At 47.5% G+C, this 18,031-nt stretch overlaps 1 long non-coding RNA gene across 7 annotated transcripts in view; it reads left to right on the forward strand.

The window, feature by feature from the left end:
- Positions 1–1,153: 1,153 nt before the first annotated feature.
- Positions 1,154–18,031, forward strand: part of LOC146350882 (uncharacterized) — a 56,321-nt gene continuing 39,443 nt past the window's right edge. For 4 of the 7 annotated variants that reach the window (XR_014789441.1, XR_014789443.1, XR_014789444.1 and 1 more), the window contains exons 1-2: positions 1,163–1,276; positions 12,559–14,378. This is a non-coding gene — a long non-coding RNA (uncharacterized LOC146350882). Of the gene's footprint in view, positions 1,277–12,558; positions 14,379–18,031 lie in introns of all 7 variants that reach the window. The other 3 variants (XR_014789447.1, XR_014789442.1, XR_014789445.1) reach the window with 3 other exon arrangements.

An 18,031-nucleotide genomic window follows, 5' to 3' on the forward strand; every position in this document is an offset into this window, starting at 1 on the left:
TCAGTTTGATGTTGTACAAATATCCAAATTTACTTTAGTCTCACTTTAGTCTACAGGGGAAAGTCGCAAATCTTCCATTCAATGACTGCTCAGTGTAAGCAATTTTCCCGTTCATGCAGAGCAAGCAGCGACTGCAAACGCAAACAGGAATCAGGCATGAGATGAGTTGTGAGACGATGGTTGGAGAATCCCAGCTATCTAAACATCACTCGTTGTCCATCCCTGTCTGGAATCCTCGTAACATGTAATTTCACTTTCACAGAAAGTAGAATTGATTCTTTTCCTCAACTGGCGTTGCACATTTATTACCCTGCCCCTGAGTTCTGTAAAAGCCTAGCACTTCTGCCACAGCACAGCAGACAAAAACTGACACAAATGCTTTCAGAGATTACATGTTGATGCATTTGTCCTCTGGAATTTTAATATATATTAAAGAAGTAGTTAAGGGCCCTCAGCAAACCCAACAACCCCCACGTATAAAAAGTGTTTGACAAACAAAACTTCCCACTTTCCTTTACATTTCATTTCCCTTTTTCTTTCCTTTCCTTTCTTACATTTCTATACCACCCAATAGCCAAAGCCCTCTGGGTGGTTTACAAAGATTAAAACCCTAACAATATAATATAATAACATAACATAAAAACCAACATACAAAAATATAACAATTTTAAACAATCTACAGTAAATCCCAGGGCCTGTTAAAAACCTTATCATATGCTTTCAAATGCCCCTGGAGTAGAGGAAAGCCATAACCAGCCATCAAAAAGATGACAATATTGGTGCTGGCTGGGCCTCACTGGGGAGAGGATTCCACAGTTGGGAAGCCACCATTGAGAAGACTCTGTTCCTAGTTGCCACCTTCCAAGCCTCCTTCAGATGAGGCACTTGGAGGAGGCCCTCAGATGAAGAGTGCAGGATATGGGTAGGTTGATCCTGATAGGTTTTAGCACAGCAGACAGCTGCACACCTTCAGCTATAACCAGAGATCCACCCCACTCCCACTCCCCCTTGCACTGTACAGGCTGTCTCCAGTTAGAAGCTGATCAGAAAAAAGAGCTTTCCCCTGCTGTTTGTCACAAAGAGAGCCTGGGCAGCAGAGATAAGCTCTTATCTCCAATTAGCTGCTGATGAAGAGAGAACAGCTCTTCCCTGCAGAGGAGAGGGGGCAGGGCCTTGGGAGGGAGCACCTGATTCAGTCTTTCTTACTACTGAGGCCTGTGCTGCCGCTGCTGCATACCTCTGAGATGTGTCCAGCAGAACTTTCTCCAGCTTACTTGTGAGTAGACATGCTGCTTATGCTTATGGGGAAGTGGACATGTAGAAGCTTGGCAGTTGGGATTCTGTTTGAAGGTACTACTGAATGATTTTGTCCTGATATTGATTGATTGATTGATTGGAGGCATTCCAGAAGTGGGATTGCTTTGGAACTGCTGAATCCCGAGCCCTTCCATTGCCCCAAGGTTGAACACCTAACCCCCATTGGTTTTAATGGAGGGTACCCCCAAAATGAAGATCCATCAGATTGAAAAATCTGGTACAGGCTGCCCTTCCTCCTGCCATGGGCAGTGTGAGCTGGCTGGGCTTTCAAAGTGGCAGGCCATCTGCCACTTCACTCACCAGTCCCTTTAGGAATGCTCTGTTTGCTCCCACTGAAAACAATGGGACTTATGTGGATTTTGATCAGACTGAAATGTAAGCAACTGAATCTGGAGGACCCAGTGCAGGGAAATGTGCTATTGGGTGAATTTCCTGAGAGGTACCATGTATTGCTCTATGTAATTAGTCTACTTTCCACAATGCTGCCCACTCCGACTGGCCTCAGCAGAGGTGGGGGTCTTTCCCAGCCTGGCTACCTGAGATCCTGTAACCAGTTATGCTGGGAGTGTCATAGGGGACTGGACCAAGCAACGTACACATTGGTATGTCTGCCTAGAGGGGCAGAGAGCTCTCCACTGCTGGAGGTCTTCAGGAAGATGCTGGACTCCCATCTGTTGGGGATGCTTTAGCTCTGGATTTCTTGCACTGAACAGGAGTACGAATCAGATGGCCTATAACAGCATTCCCCAACCTGGTGCCATCCAGGTGCATTGGACTGCCACTCCCATAATTCCCAGGCAACTGCCATGTTGGCTGGGGATTGTGGGAGTTGCAGTCCAACACGTCTGCTCCAGGTTGGGGAATGCTGACCTACAAGACTCATTCCAGCTCTACAGTCCTATGATTCCACTCTCCTGATTTAAGCTACCAATTTTACTGTCCTCATTGTAGCTATTAAAATAATCTACTGCCAAGTTTTGAAAACTGTTCTTAGGAGAATCACTATAATTCTGGCCTTTGCTGGCAGCTGTTCATATTGCTAGTGTTGCCGCTGGATCAATGGCAGGATTCCAACAGCGACATTTTCTCTAGGGAAGCTTGTTCTTTGACTTAAAGCCATTTGTAATGTAACTTTCTTTCCCTCCATAGTGTGTGTGTGTGTGTGAGAGAGAGAGAGACAGACGAACAGACAGACAGACAGACAGACAGACACAGAGGATCTCTTTTGTACGGTGGAGGCTGGTGGCTCTGATGCCAGTGGGCCAGTGAATCCACTCTGGGTTTTGGTCAGAACCAGTCGGAACGCTAAAGGAGCTATCCAAGGAGATCCACTACCCCATTGACATCAGAGCCACCAGCATCCACTGCTTTTGTAGAAGTGCACAGGAAAAAAATGGTGCATCGGAACTAAAAATCCTCGTGAAGTCTGCAGAAAACATAGATGAACTACTAACAGGAAACTTGTATCCTATTTTTACACCATCCTTCCCAAGCCTGGTGACCTCCAGATGTTTAGGACCACAGCTTCAGCATTCCTGACTGTGGTCTGTGGACCATGCTAGTTGGGGCTGATGGGAACTGAAGTTGAAAACATCTGGAGGACACCAAGTTGGGGGAGGCTGCTTTAACCCCCCCTTTAAAAATGCGTGTGGATTCTCAGATCTGATGCGGTGTTGTTCTTTTGGGAATCATTCCCAAATCATTTCCATCGAGGAATATGTTATCTTGAAATTGTCCCTCCAGGCAAGAATTAATTTCAGCTTGATTTATTTGTCCACCATCAATTGCCAGAAAATAGTTTAGTTGACATAAAACTGTGCTCATTTAAACAGACAATGAAAAAGACACTGTCATCTCAGTAAATAAATATTTCATTTTGCTGAGTGTCAGATACTTCAGCATTGCTTTCTTTTTGCCATCCTTCCTTCAGGGTGTACCATAAAAAGCGAGGCACAATATTTTCCTTGCACACTTCATTTCAGAATTTAGTTTCCAAGATTTTTCAGATGTAGACCTTTTGAATTCCATGGCCATAGTAAGATGCATCTTACCATGTTATGGAACATATGATCCTAACCCTGTCCCCTTTTTTTCAATGTGCACATGTGTGAAAATGTAATGCAATTAAATAAATAAAGAAGCAAACACATAAGTGTGTCATATAGCATTGTTTCAGTGCAAAAACGTTCTGATATAGAATTGAAAGTGTCATTTTAAAACTCTGATGGAATTTCATCTCTTTGCAAATAAGCAAGGGTAAAAGAAATTCTTAAGCAGCACAAGCAGGGATCTGTTTTGAAATAAATTACCTTTGAATTGTTTTTCCATTCACTGTCATTTTGATCACGAAGAAAATTTAAGGGCATAAACCACAGAGGTAAAACAGCTAGCACAGAAACTAAGGTAGGGATATAGTTTTTCATCATTATATTTACAGCAGAAGATTGTAGGCATGATCATGGCCTTGGATAGCACTCTGCAGTGTATGCTTATGAAATTAATTGTAGGGAGAAAAGAAGGAATAAGGAATTTATAATACCTTTCCCCATACTATATGACTTTTTTAAAAAGTGTTTTTGTATTAGAGGATAACCATTTCTGTCATTCAGTTGTGCTAGAAATACATTATCATTTATTCAACACAAGAATGGCTATGTTTTCAGTGTATGAGAAAATGAGTAAAGCTGTAAGCGTATGCACAATTATGTGGAAGTAACCCTCCTTGGACATAATGGGACATAATGCCAAATAAACATGCATAGGATTGCACATTAAGCCTCCAAATCTGTACCCATGTACCTGGGAGTAAGCCCCACTGTACTCAGTGGGGCTTACTTTTGAGTAGGCATGTATAGGACTGCACTGTAGGGCTGCAATTCTACACACAGGTACTCAGGGGAAAGTCCCTTTGATGTATGTGGGGCTTATTTGCTCATGGACATGTATGCACTGTTGATTCCTTGAAATGTACTGTTTTTCTCCAAAAAACAAAAAAAGAGCATGATGATCCTGCAAACTGTCTTGTCTTGCCTTGTCTTGCTCTTGTATCAACTTACCCAAGTCCACTCACAAGCCAGGATTATTGACCCAATTCCCTGACACAATGACAAGAACTGGTTTGAATCCCATGACACAAGAAGGGTCTGCAGGAAAATGTTGCAGTGTGGATTGCTCCTGTTTAGTGTTCCAGCCAGCCATGCCCTCTTCTACAATACTTCATTCCATTATCCTCTCCCCCATTTTCCAACCCCAACACTCCACCTTCTGTGGGCCCTCATACTATGCACCCTGTGTGTGTGTGTGTGTGAAAGAGAGAGAGAGAGATTCTAAAAGGGTCTGAAGGCACTTGACACACCAGCTTGGCTTAGGATATGTAGGCTGGATATGTTCAGTCCCAGAATGTGCCTGGGAATTCCTTGTACACTATCTTGAACTCCATTATGGAAGAAAATATTGATATAACTGTAATTAATGAATGACTCTAAAAGGAATTCCTGTGGAAGATTTATACTTTTTAATGTGGTCATTTTGGTTGTGAGTGGCTTTACCTTTCACAAACACAAAACAACAATCCAGACTTAAGTGTGCCGTTTTATTCATTTCATGTATTATATTTCTGTACAGCCCGATAGCCAAAGCTCTCTAAGCAGTTCACAAAGATTAAAAACGATTAAAAATGTATTATGCAAAGTGCAAAACTATTTACATAAAAATGTATAAACAGACAGCACACACAGAGACAACATATATCTAAAAACAATGTTTAAACAATCAAAGACAATCCAGGACCTGATTAAAAACTCATTATAGGATGTGAAATGCCTGAGAGAAGATTGCAGTTTTAACCCAGCGCTGCAAAGATAACAATGCTGGTACCACACGGGCCTCATCAGGGAGATCTTTACATAATTGGGGGGCCACCACCAAGAAGGACCTCCTCCTTGTTGCCACCCTCCAAGCCTCCCTTGGAGGAGGCACCTGAACAGGGGCCTCCTCCAAGCCTCCCTTGGAGGAGGCACCTGAACAGGGGCCTTAGATGCTGAGTGTGGTGTATGGGTCAGTTCATGCTGGTAGAGGCACTCCATCAGGTATTGTAGTCCCAATCCATGTAAGGCTTTATAGGTCAAAATCAGCACCTTGAATCAGGCTTGGAAACATACAAGCAACCACTGCAAGCAGGCCAGAATTGGTGTTATTTGTTCGGACCTTCTTGTCCCAGTTATCAATCTGGCTGCCGAATTTTGCACAAGCTATAGCTTCTGAACTGTCTTCAAAGGCAGCCCCATATACAGTGCATTGCAGTAATCTAACTGGGAGGTTACCAGAGCATAGACAACTGAAGCCAGGTTATCCCTGTCCAGATAGGGGGATAGCTGGGCCATCAACTGCAGTTGGTAGAAGATAGTTCATGCGACTGAGGCTACTTGAGCCTCAAGTGACAGAGATGGCTCCAGGAGGACCCCCAAGCTATGACCCTGCTCCTTCAGGGGGAATGTAACCCCAACCAGAACAGGTTGAGCCCCCTCCATCTGGTCAGAAGAACTACCCACTAATAGCATCTCAGTCTTGTCTGGTTTGAATTTCAGTTTAATAGCCCCCATCCAGTCCATTGTCACAGCAAAGCACTGACTTAGCACTCCAAAATTCCAGATGGCCGCACTCAGTGTTTTCATTTAGATGTTGAACAACATGAGGGACAAAACCGACCCCTGTGGAATCCCATACTGGAGTATCCATGGGGCCAAGCAATGTTCCCCAAGCACTGCCTTCTGGAGCCAATCATCCAAGTAGGAGCAAAACCACTGCAATGCAGTATCTGAGTATCTCCAACTCCCAACTCAGACAATCATCCCAGAAGGATACCATGGTGAATGGTATCAAAAGCCACTGAGAAATCAACAAGATCAGACTCCCCCTGTCTCTCTTCCAACAATGACATCAAACAACCAATAAATTGAACTAATAATATACCTTTTTTGCAACAGCTACAGTATGATCCAATACATGTCCACTCAGAAGTAAATTCCATTGTTTTCAGTGGGATTTATTCCCAGGTAAGTGAGCATAGGATTGCAGCCTTAAGTGCCCAAAAGATGAAGCGTATTTTTTTCTATCAATAGTGCAAGCAGATTTCACAATGACAGATGGAGAAACACACACATAGGATTGACACATATACTTCAGCCTTTTTAGGAATTTCCAATCAATCTGGCCTAATTTCCCCTTTAATTGATATCATGCCACTGGCACTGAGTAATCCAATCATTTCATTAATGGCTATATGTCTCTAGTCAAATGTTCTTTTCTCCAATTCAGCATACTCTCTGGAGTCTTTTATTTTGGAATTAATTTTGCCAAACGGATGCTTATCTCCCTTAGTAGTGCTTTTAAAAGTGTACATTAAATGAACTTGCTGTTTGCCCTGCTTACATGGCTGCCCTGCTACAGCCTCTCAAGCAATTTGTGGATAATCTAGATACTCTTCATAATGTGTGTTTAATTTACCTTGACAATGTGTATCTTCTCCATGAGAAATATAGAGTAGAGCCATGAAAATGTGGCAGTTCAGTATCGACAGAGTTTGGGGAAATATTTTTATTTCGTTTCCCTATGCATTGAATGTAACAAGAAGAAAGGGGCAACACACTTTTACTATGGCTGGGCAAACAAGGGATTTTTGCAATGGCCAAGATTCTCTCACATCACCTGGAAGCTCAGTTCACTTCATTTCCCATGCCTGATTGTGTCCTTTCGTTTCATTCGAATAGGAAAAGTGCACATTTCAAATTTAAAAATGCACATTTTTAAAAAAGAGTGAACTGAAATCTGCATTCCCCTCCTCATACAATGTGAAAATATGCATTGTTTAAAGTGTGTGTTTTGGGGGACGTGAACGCAAGTTTGATAAAGTGTGAAATTTTCCCAAAGGAGGAGCTCTTGCTCACAGACGTGTTCATGACTGTGAACTGGACATGTTCATGTGATTTGTGAATATAAACAACATTCTCATACATCCCTAACTTTTACCCATCCATCCATTTTTCATGTACCATATATTTATAGATCAGTGTAATCTAGGGATGGATGAAAGTCCCTTTCCTGTTCTCGAAGCTTGCTTCGCGGTGGGGGGGAGGCGCTTCGGTTCTCCCCCTGAAGTTCAGGCAAGGGGGGGGAGGCGCCCTGCCCAGCTGAAATTCAGGCCAGGGGTGAGGCGCCCCATCCCTCGCCACCAAAATTCAGGCCGGGGAGCAGCGCCCCGTCTCCCCGGCTGCGAAAAAAAAAGTAAAGTAAAAACACACACACACACACACCCGTGATAGGCTACGTGACGATTTACGTAGCCTATCACGGCTAGATTTCCAAAGTCAGCCATGATAGGCTATGTAAATCGTTACGTAGCCTATCACGGGTGACTTTGGAAAAAAAAAGCGCGTACGTAAATGGCGGCACCCATGGGCGCCGCCATTTGCGTTCCTTATTTTGGCATGTCTAGTCTATGTAAAGATTTACATAGACTACGGCGAAAATAAGGGCAACGCAAATAGCATTCCCTTATTTTCGCCGTAGTCTACATAAATCATTACGTAGACTACCCCTGTCCAAATAAGGAACGCAAATGGCGGCACCCATGGGCACCGCCATTTGCGTACGCTTTTTTTTTTCAAAGTCACCCATGATAGGCTACGTGACGATTTACGTAGCCTATCATGGCTGACTTTGGAAATCTAGCCATGATAGGCTACGTAAATTGTCACGTAGCCTATCACGGGTGTGTGTTGTTGTTTTTTTAACTTTACTTTTTTATTTTGTAATGGCGGTGGCGGCAGCCAGTCGGGAGACCGGCCGCCGCCCCCACCCCCGCCGAAATGCCGCTGAAACGCCGCCGGGACCCACTGCCAAGAGGGACATTCGCCGAAGGTAAGTCCCATCCCGGGGGAGGGGGCGGGGGTCCGGTGGAGAATTTCCCCACGAATTTCGGGGGGCCGAATGCGTCGGCATTTGGCCTCCCGGAGATTCATGGAGAAATTCTCCGCCATCCCCAGTGTAATCTGGTAGATCTTATGGAGGTGTGTGGGGCACACGAGCAAGAACTACCCATAGACAGAAATTGGTTAAATATGGCCATCTTTATTGGCTACAGCTCTGCATGTTTGGCATTGCATAGGGCAAGGCTCCAGACTTCAGCTAGCCTGACTGTTGACCTATATCACTATCCAGTCCACATGCTGAAAGAACATCGATGGATTATGGCACAAATCTCAAGCCCACAAGGGCATGAACTGATACCATTGGTTATTTCTACAACCTGGATATGTCAACCCCTGAGATGAGCAGGGATCTTGAATTGACACCCCACGATCCCTTAAGGGGATCCTTTACTGGGGAGCAAGGCACCTACCCCTGCTTACTAGGGGTGTATGAAGCCCCGCTTACCTGGCTCCGCTGGGTTCTGCTGGGGGAGGGAGGCACTCCGTCCTTCCCCCCGGAATCCTGGCTGGGCAGCTCCACTCCGCAGCCAAGCCGCAGAGCTGCCAGCTGGCTCCGGCCGCCTGCAGCCGGACATCCAGCCGCTGGGCAGCCCTGCAGGAACGCAAATGGCAGCTGTCGCAGCCACCATCATTTGCGTCCCTTTCTTTCGCCGTGACAGGCTACATAAAAATTTGCGTAGCCTATCACGGCAGGGGGAAAACCCAGTGTACGGAAATGGCGGCGGCTACCGCCATTTGCGTATGCTCGGGTTCCCCCCCCCCGCCGTCATAGGCTATGTAAATACTTATGTAACCTATCATGTTCTCTGCAGGGATGCAAATGGCGTCCCTGCATGAGCCGTGATAGGCTACGTAAGTATTTACGTAGCCTATCATGGCTGAAGAGGAAGACGCGAATGGCGGCCGCAGGATGGCCGCCATTCGCACAGCAGCGCGGACAGGAGCAGGTAGGTGCTCCATTTCGCGCGCCTTTCATGGGGTGGGGACGGCGGGGACTTTGTCCCGCGTGCCTTTCGTGGGGTGGGAGGGTGGAGGCGTCGTTCCGCGACAGGTTTCGGGGAGCCAAATGCACTGGCATTCGGCCTCACTGAGATCCATCGTGGAATTCTCTGACATCCCTACTGCTTACCTCTGTTATGGATCTGACGTATTGCCTCAAGTGCCTGCAAAAAGTTGGGATGGCTACAAAGAGCAAGGTGATTCAATGATAAAACACCAATATTGCTATGAGAAGGGGAGGGGGCCAGACTTATATCACTGACTCCAGTTATCAAAACCTGTAAAATTTGTTCCCAGACCTGTCAATCAGAGGCTAGTTATTTATAGCAAAGTAATGAGTGCTATAAGTAGGGTGGGAAGATGGGGATGTCAGCAAGAGCAATACTGAAACTCCAGGCAAGGCCCCTATTTATGGCCCAAGAGTGGACCAGAGTGGAAAATTTCCCTCTCAGGACTACTCCACGGCCCCTACAGCCCTAGCTGGTGTAGCTGATTGGTTCTTAGGGAGGAGCCTGGACCAAGGTGCAGCTAGAAGACAAGTCAGCCCAGTAGGCCACTGGCTGCACAAGGAAGAAGGTTGCCTGTACTCCTTCCTCACACCCATATGCAACAGACACAAAGAGGGGTCTTCAGTAAGTGGGAACCCAGGACATATAATTGGAGAGCCAAAAGGAGTTTGATGGAGTCATTGACCAAAAGACTCCTAAGTCAATGGATGAAAGGAGAGGTTGTCTTATGAATCTGTAACAGGAGACAGTGGACAGGAATAAATGGGCAGCTTTCAAAATGAATTAAACAAGAATCTGTATTGGGACCAGTGATGTTTAAAAAATCTAAATGCGCTGGGGCTGGGAGTGAGCAATGAGATTGTCAAGTTCATGGATCACATCAAATCGTTCAGGATGATGGAAATCCAAGCAACCTGCAAAGATCTCCAAAAGGAACTCTCTTAAGTGGGTGAATGGCAGGGTAACATGACGCCAATGACATTTAGAGTAAGTAACTGTAAAGTGATTCACACTTGTGCAAAAAACAAAACAAAAACAAAACTCTCATGGGGTAGACTGATGGGGTCTAAACTGGATTTTACTAACCAGGAAAGAGATCTTGGACGGGTGGTAGACAGCTCAGTAAAAACATCAACATTTACTATTTACATGAGCGGTGGTGGTAGGAGGCAAATTGCATGTTAGTATTTAATAGGAAAGGGGCAGTATTAATAGGGAAAGGCCTTTTAAAGAATGCCATGGTGCATTTGGAGTACCGTGTTTAGTTCTGGTCCATCTATCTCAAAGAGGATTTCATAGAGCTGGAAACTATTAAACTATTCTTCTCTTTTTCTTAGGGTAGGAAATTAGGAGTAGTTGGGGGATGTGAGATCTGGGTTTTGGAGGGAGGGGGGAAAGAATGGGGCTGGGGTTAGGAGATAGGAGTCCATATTCTGCCTGGAGGACCTGGAGAGACCCCTCTTTGGAATCTCCAAATTAGTCTAGTCAGATGCCTGAGTTAAGTATTTTATATTGTCAGCTTATATACAAGAAATGATTGTTGCATATGTAGACTTCAGCTTCGGCTTCTTTCCACTCTTGAGGTTTGTCAGCCTCCAGTCAAATAAGAAACCCAAAACCATAATCCCACCAGACCCTTATGAGTTTAGGCAATACAATAACAGAATGCAACAACTCCTAACACAAGTCAACAACAGAAGTGTCTAGAAAGAACAAGGTAGCTTTACTAAGAATGTTCAACATCAAATGAAGTGTCAGTGGGAGGTTGGAGAGGAGGAAGATGGTGGAAACCCAGCATCTTCTTCTAACATCAACTGGAATCCCTTACCAAAAAACTAGACTGCATATTTATGGGTCCCTTCCTGTGAAACAGATGCCATGGCAAGACTTGCCTTAGGAAATTGGGCAGGGGTGAAACAAAAGGTTGACCATTTGAACCTAGGAAGACAGAAAGGCAGGCTGGAGGTCTGTGTGAAAGGTCACACAACAAATTTTCAGACTACACATTTTCTACAATTTAACTGGTTGCATCCCAAACTCTCTGGGACAAACTGGGACAAAAAAAAAAAAAAACATGGATGGGAAAGAGTAAGAGTGTCACACTGCCCAGTTTAAAGGTTGACCTGGTATGGTCACATGATGCTCTGTTGGTGCAAAAGTACAATGTGGTATATGGCTGCATAAAGCCCAATCAGGATAATTGAATGTTCTATTAGATGTTTTATGTAAATATTGTGATCCTGTCAAGACAAATCAAGTATATGAAAATAAATTGTATTTAGAGGTGGAGAGCACCAACTGCTTTTGCAGATTTCACACTACCTTTTATTGTGACACATTATTTGGATTAGCTTTTTTGAATATGGATATTCCCCATAAATACCCCAATCCAGCAAGGAGGAACTGCTTATGTGCAGATCAGGGAGACTGGTGGCTCTGATGTAAGTCGGGTAGTAAATCTGCTCTGGGTATCAGTCAAAACCAGCCAGAACTCTATCCAGCACCTTTAGGGTTCTGCCTGGTTCTGACTGAAACCCAGAGTGGATCAACTGCCCCATGACATCAGAGCCACCAGCCTCTGCTGGTGAAGATAAATCCCACAGCTAGCACTCAGTGTAGATGCAGATCATAATGCTTACCTTGTCCTCACAGAAATTCATGAATATGTCTGATAGGAACACAGGAAGCTGCCTTATACCAAGTCAGACCATTGCCTCATCTAGGTCAGTATTGTCTATGTCAAGAGACAGCAGCTCTCAAGGTTTCAGAGAGAAGTCTTTCCTGGCCCTACCTAGCAATGTCAGGGGATTGAACCTAGGACCTTTTACATGCAAATCATGTGCCACTAAGCTATGGCCCTTCTCTTTTCTCATCTGATGCACCAAAGAATGCACATCCTCAGGACAGGTTTACTAATAACATGCAACAAACCACAATTAGAGTTGGATCAGATCCATTGGATAGTCTTTCTCAGAACTGTCAGAAACCTCATGAGAATATCTTGAATCCAGGAAAGACCCATGGGAGTGCTAATGTAACTGTTAATTCCCCTATACACTTGGGTTCACCTGCACATCAAGTCATGGCATTTATTGGTACGGGACATCTGCAAAACACAGGCCTGTGGAATAGCTGACCCACAAAGTTAAATGCAGCCCACTAGATATGCATTGTGGCCTATCAGGTGTTTAGCTTATGTGCACACAACTCTTTTCAAATAAGCCTTTTTATCCTCTCCTATGTAGATCATCTGGTATGCTTGTACTTACACTCCAGTAGTTGAAAAGATTTTATCTGGATTCCATTTTTCTCTGAACATTTTGTAATCACAAGAAGGGAAAACTCAGCACTCATTAGAGTAGCTGATTCAAGTAAGTTGATTAATACATGGTTTCTATTGTGCAAGACAGGTAATGAAGCAGAAAGATTCCTATTTAAAAAGTCATGATAATGGTGATGTTCCTAAGTAAAGATTTTCTGAATTATCTTTTTCAAACAAGTATTGACTTTGGACACAGGAAGAGGGAAAGCCAAGGTAGGTATGGAATATTATTTAAGAACTGCAACCTGGAAAGGGAGGGGAATTCATGATCCTAATTACAGAATGGCAGTGATGTAATTCTTAGAGGAAATTACATCCATCACTGAATACAGGAGCCATAGGATACTGTGAATCTCTCTCTCACAGCAGGAGAGGGAGGTCCACTGTGAAGGTCTTCCTTTGACGACAAGTGAAAAGGTTCACTGCTGTGGCTGCCCACTTGTGGTGTTCTGTGGGACGTTAAAGGCAAAAGGGGGCAGTCTGAGGATATGCCAGGGCAGATTGGGTAGTGTTTGGATCCACTAGATCCAAAGCCCCCCCACTTCACCCATGTTCCCTGGAAACATCCCAGAATTGTGGGGAGGGAACAACACCAGCCCTGGATTGCATCCAGATTTAGGCATGTGCAAATGGGCTAACAAACAGATTTCCCCACCCTCTCTTTCCCATGGCAGCTCCTCCACTCCACTGAAAATGCTACATAGAGTGCCAGAGGACCCTGATGAAGGTGGTAAGCTGTGGTACAAGGGGATCTCACAAATTGGGAAGAGACACCTTCCATGAGTGGAGCCCTTCTCTCAACAGAAGGCAGATTGTGGATCCAACCTCTGAAGTTGCCATAGTCCTTTCCCCTTCCAACAGGAGGGGGGATTTAAAAAGAGAAAAACCAGCAAAGAAAAGAAAGGTAAAAGTGTGTCAGGGTGGACACTGAGCCCATAGAACCTCAGAGCAGTTCTGATTCTGAGGAGGAACAGCCGTCCGTGGGAGAGGAGCATGGTCATCCCTCCCAGGCCCTGCAGGTGGCAGAGATTCCTCCTGCCGGCATTCCAGACATAGATAGCGGTCCTGGGAGGGAAAGAAAGCAGGAGGAGGGCTGGCTGGATGCTTGACACAGATGCAAAGAGCGACGAGCTATGGAGGGTGCGGAAAGGAGGCGTAGCACCCGTTTGGTGCGCAAGCAATGGTCGCGTCCAGAGGACCCAAGGGAAAAGGGGAGAGACTCTCCCTAGCCCATAAGTTCAGGGTCTGCAAGTGATTCTCGTTCAAAACAGGGACCAACTGTTTCCAACCCGGGCATAAGTTACTCTGCTCTACTGGTGATAGAGTTATTCATTTGTAAAAGGAATAAAGCCTTGAAAAGAATTCTTTGTCTGTGTCTGGAGCTGGCTACTGGAGTAGACTGAAAGAGGCCGGCTAGGGCCCCCTGACAGCTTGGTCCCCATTCCTCTTTCTCTTTCTCTCTCGCTCTCCTCCTACTGCCAAATGGAGGGTGCCGGAGATCCGACGGTGCAGGCTCTGGCGCAAGAGAACCAGATTCTCCATGATCAAATGGCTCAACTGACAGCTGCCCTGCAGAATCTACAAGCTGCAGCTCAACCCCCACCACCTCCAATTCCCCCTCGCCGCAAGTGCCTGGTGGCCTTGCCAGAAAAGTTTTCTGGAGAGAAGGGACTTTTTCAGATTTTCAGGGCCCAATCGGAGCTGTACATGCGCCTTCGACCTGAGGATTTCCTGATGGAACAGGTTTGTGTGGACTTCATCATTAACCTACTTTCCAGCGTGGCCTAGGGATGTACAAAAGTCACTTACCTGGTCTCGCAGCTTGCTTCACGGTGGGGGGGAGGCGCTTCGCTTCTCCCCCCGAAGTTCAGGCCGGGGGGGGAGGCTTCCCGCCTCGCCCGGCCGAAATTCAGGCTGGGGAGAAGCACCCCGTCTCCCCGGCCGCGAACTTCAAAAGAAAAGTAAAACAAAAACAAAAACGCCCCGTGATAGGCTACGTAATGATTTACGTAGCCTATCATGGCTAGATCTGCAAAGTCAGCTGTGATAGGCTATGTTAATCATCACGTAGCCTATCACAGGTGACTTTAAAAAAAAAAAAAGGCGTACGCAAATGGCGGCCCCCATAGGGAGCCGCCATTCGCGTTCCTTATTTGGTCCCTGTAGTCTACGTACTACCACAGGCCGCAGTGGCTTAGTGGTTAAGACGCTGAACTGCAGACTGGAAGGTCGGCAGGTCAGCAGTTCGAGACCCGAGTGCTGCATGACGGAGTGAGCTCCCGTCTTCAGTCCCAGCTTTTGCCAACCTAGCAGTTCGAAAGCAAGAAATTGCAAATAGATAAATAGGTACCGCCTCGGCGGGAAAGGTAACAGCGTTCCGTGCACCTCGGTGTTCAGTCATGCTGGCCACATGGCCACGGAAGCATCTTCGGACAGCGCTGGCTCTTCAACTTAGAAACGGGGATGAGCACCGCACCCTAGTGTTGGACACGACTGGTTGGGGACACCTTTACCTTTTTAGTCTACGTAAAGATTTACGTAGACTACGGTGAAAATAAGGGCAACGCTACTTGGGTTGCCCTTATTTTCGCTGTAGTCTACGTAAATCTTTACGTAGACTACAGGGACCAAATAAGGAACGCGAATGGCGACTCCCTATGGGGGCCGCCATTAGCGTACACGCTTTTTTTTTTTTTTCAAAGTCACCCTTTGCTGACTTTGCAAATCTAGCCATGATAGGCTACGTTAATCGTTACATAGCCTATCACAGGGGCATTTTTTTTTTTTTACTTTTCTTGTAATGGCGGCGGTGGCAGCCGGTCAAAAGACCGGCTGCCGCCCCTGCCCCTGACGAAGACCTGCCGAACCGCCGCCAGGACCCGCTGCCGGGAGCGACACTCGTGAAAGGTAAGTCCAATCCTGGCGGGGCAGGCGGGGGGCGGAGAATTTCTCCCCGAACAACCTTCGGAGGACCGAATGCGTTGGCACTCGGCCCCCCGAAGTTTTGGGGAGAAATTCTCCCCCATCCCTAGCGTGGTCGCTAAATGGGCTTCGGGACTCCTTCTCGCTAACGACCCCCTGCTCGGGGACTATCAAGGTTTCATGACAGAGATGGCCCATTTTTTCGGTGACCCCCTGCATACGCAGACGGCTTCTCGGGAGATTCGCCGCCTCAGGCAGGGCAAGGACTCAGTTTCCAGCTATGCGACAACTTTTCGCTTGCTGATGCAGGATTTACAGTGAAATGATGCTGCGCTGGTGGCTCAGTTTTTGGACGGTTTAAATGACGAGATCTTGGATGAGTTGGCATGCACACCCAGCCCGCTGACTTTGGAGGACCTCATCCAGACCTGCCTCCAGATAGATAGTCTGCTGGAGGGGCGCCAGCAGACCTGGCGAGGTGCCGGGGGCCGAGATTTCCCTCCTCCCATTCCCCCAAATTTCCTGCCCCCTTTCACACACCCCGCCCCTGCAGTGGGGGCGGAGAAGACCCAGATGCAGCTGGGGGCTACCCGAGCCCCGCTGCCGCCAGAGGAGCTTGAGAGCCAGCGAGCTGAGCGCTGCTGCTTTCGGTATGGAAAACTGAGCCATTTCACCAAGACCTGCTGCATTAGATCCGCACCTCCTCTGCCTCCCCCTCCTCCCCTTCCCCTTCCCCCTCCTCCTCCTCCTCATCCCCAGACCTGACTAGACTGCCCCCCAAGCCTGTTGGGGGCCTCCAGTATGGGGGTCGGTTCCCCACCGGGTGGGTGCCTTCCACAACCCCCCCCCACCATCCCATCTGCTATTGGCGGTTCACCTACGCTCCTCCCAGTGGGGTGGGGTGGACGCCCTGGCTTTAGGGGACTATGACCACTTTCATGGATAAAACGTTCACTCTCTTCCACAAGATTCCTACCCTGCCCCTTCCTGCCCCCTTTGCAGTGGAGACCATCGATGGGTGTCCTCTCTCTTCGGGCGCGGTGACCTGTATTACAATTCCACTCACTCTGCGCGCCCAGTCCCACATTGAGCAGATTCAGTTTCACTTGGCCAAGGTTCCCCTATACCTAGGGATGGTGGAGAATTTCTTCCCGAAACTTCGGGGGGCCGAGCGCCAACGTGTTCGGCCCCCCGAACAGGTTTCGGGGAGAAATTCTCCACCCCCCCCCCGCACCCCCCCCCCGGGACTGGACTTACCTTTGCCGAATGTCCCTCCCGGCGGTGGGTCCGGCCGGCGGTTCGGCAGGTGTTCGTCCTGGGCGGGGGCGGCAGCCGATCTTTCGACTGGCTGCCGCCACCGCCATTGCAATAAAAAACAAACAACGCCCCCATGATAGGCTACGTGACGATTAACGTAGCGTATCACGGCTAGATTTGCAAAGTCAGCCGTGATAGGCTACGTAAATCGTCACGTAGCCTATCACGGGTGACTTTAAAAAAAAAAAGCATGTACGGATAATGGTGGCCCCCATAGGGAGCCACCATTCCCATACCTTATTTGGTCGCTGTAGTCTACGTAAAGATTTACGTAGACTACGGCGAAAATAAGGGCAACGCTATTTGAGTTCGCACTTTTGAGTTTTGAGAAAACTTTTGATTTCGCGGCCGGGCGAGGCGGGAAGCCTCCTCCCCTGGCCTGAATTTCGGCCGGGCGAGGCGGGAAGCCTCCCCCCCCGGCCTGAACTTCGCGGGGGGAGCAGCGAAGCGCCTCCCCCCAACCGCGAACAAGCTTCGACGACAGGTAAGTCATTTCATCCACCCCTACCTATACCCAATCGTGCTGGGTGTTTCCTGGCTCTCTAAGCATAATCCTCAGATTTCTTGGGGGCTTCAGCAAGTGGAGTTTGTGTAGGGATGTACAAAAGTGACTTACCTTTTTGCGGATTCTGTTCATGGTGAGGGGGAGGTGTTCCGTCCCTCCCCCCGGAATCGACAGGGGGGGGAGGCGATCCGGTCCTCCGCCCAGGAATCCTTGATGGCCAGCTGTGCTCTGTGACAGCTCCACGGAGCAGCTGGCGAAGCCCAGGCCAGGGCCATCCGCAGCTGGATTTCAGGCCGCGGAGGGCTCTGGGTAAAAAAAAAAAAACACGTACACAAATGGCAGCGGCTATGGCCACCACCATTTGCATTCCTTATTTTTCGCCGTCTTAGTCTACGTCAATATTTACTAGGGATGGACGAAAGTCCCTTACCTGATCCCGATGCTTGCTTTGCGGTGGGGGGGAGGCGCTCTGTCCCTCCCCCCAAAATTCTGGCGGGGTGGGGAGGCGCCCTGTCCTCCCTGCCAAAATTCTGGCCAGAGGAAAGGCGCCCCGTCCCTCCCCGCTGAAATTCTGGCTGAGGGGGAGGCACCCCATCCCTCCAGCCGCAAAACCTCGTTGTCTGCCGGGACGCAAATGGCGGCGGCCGTAGCC

Source organism: Heloderma suspectum, chromosome 3, assembly GCF_057233095.1.
Source record: "Heloderma suspectum isolate Gila_16-S chromosome 3, 16-S_ref, whole genome shotgun sequence".
In the NCBI taxonomy this organism is placed as follows: Eukaryota; Metazoa; Chordata; class Lepidosauria; order Squamata; family Helodermatidae; genus Heloderma; species Heloderma suspectum.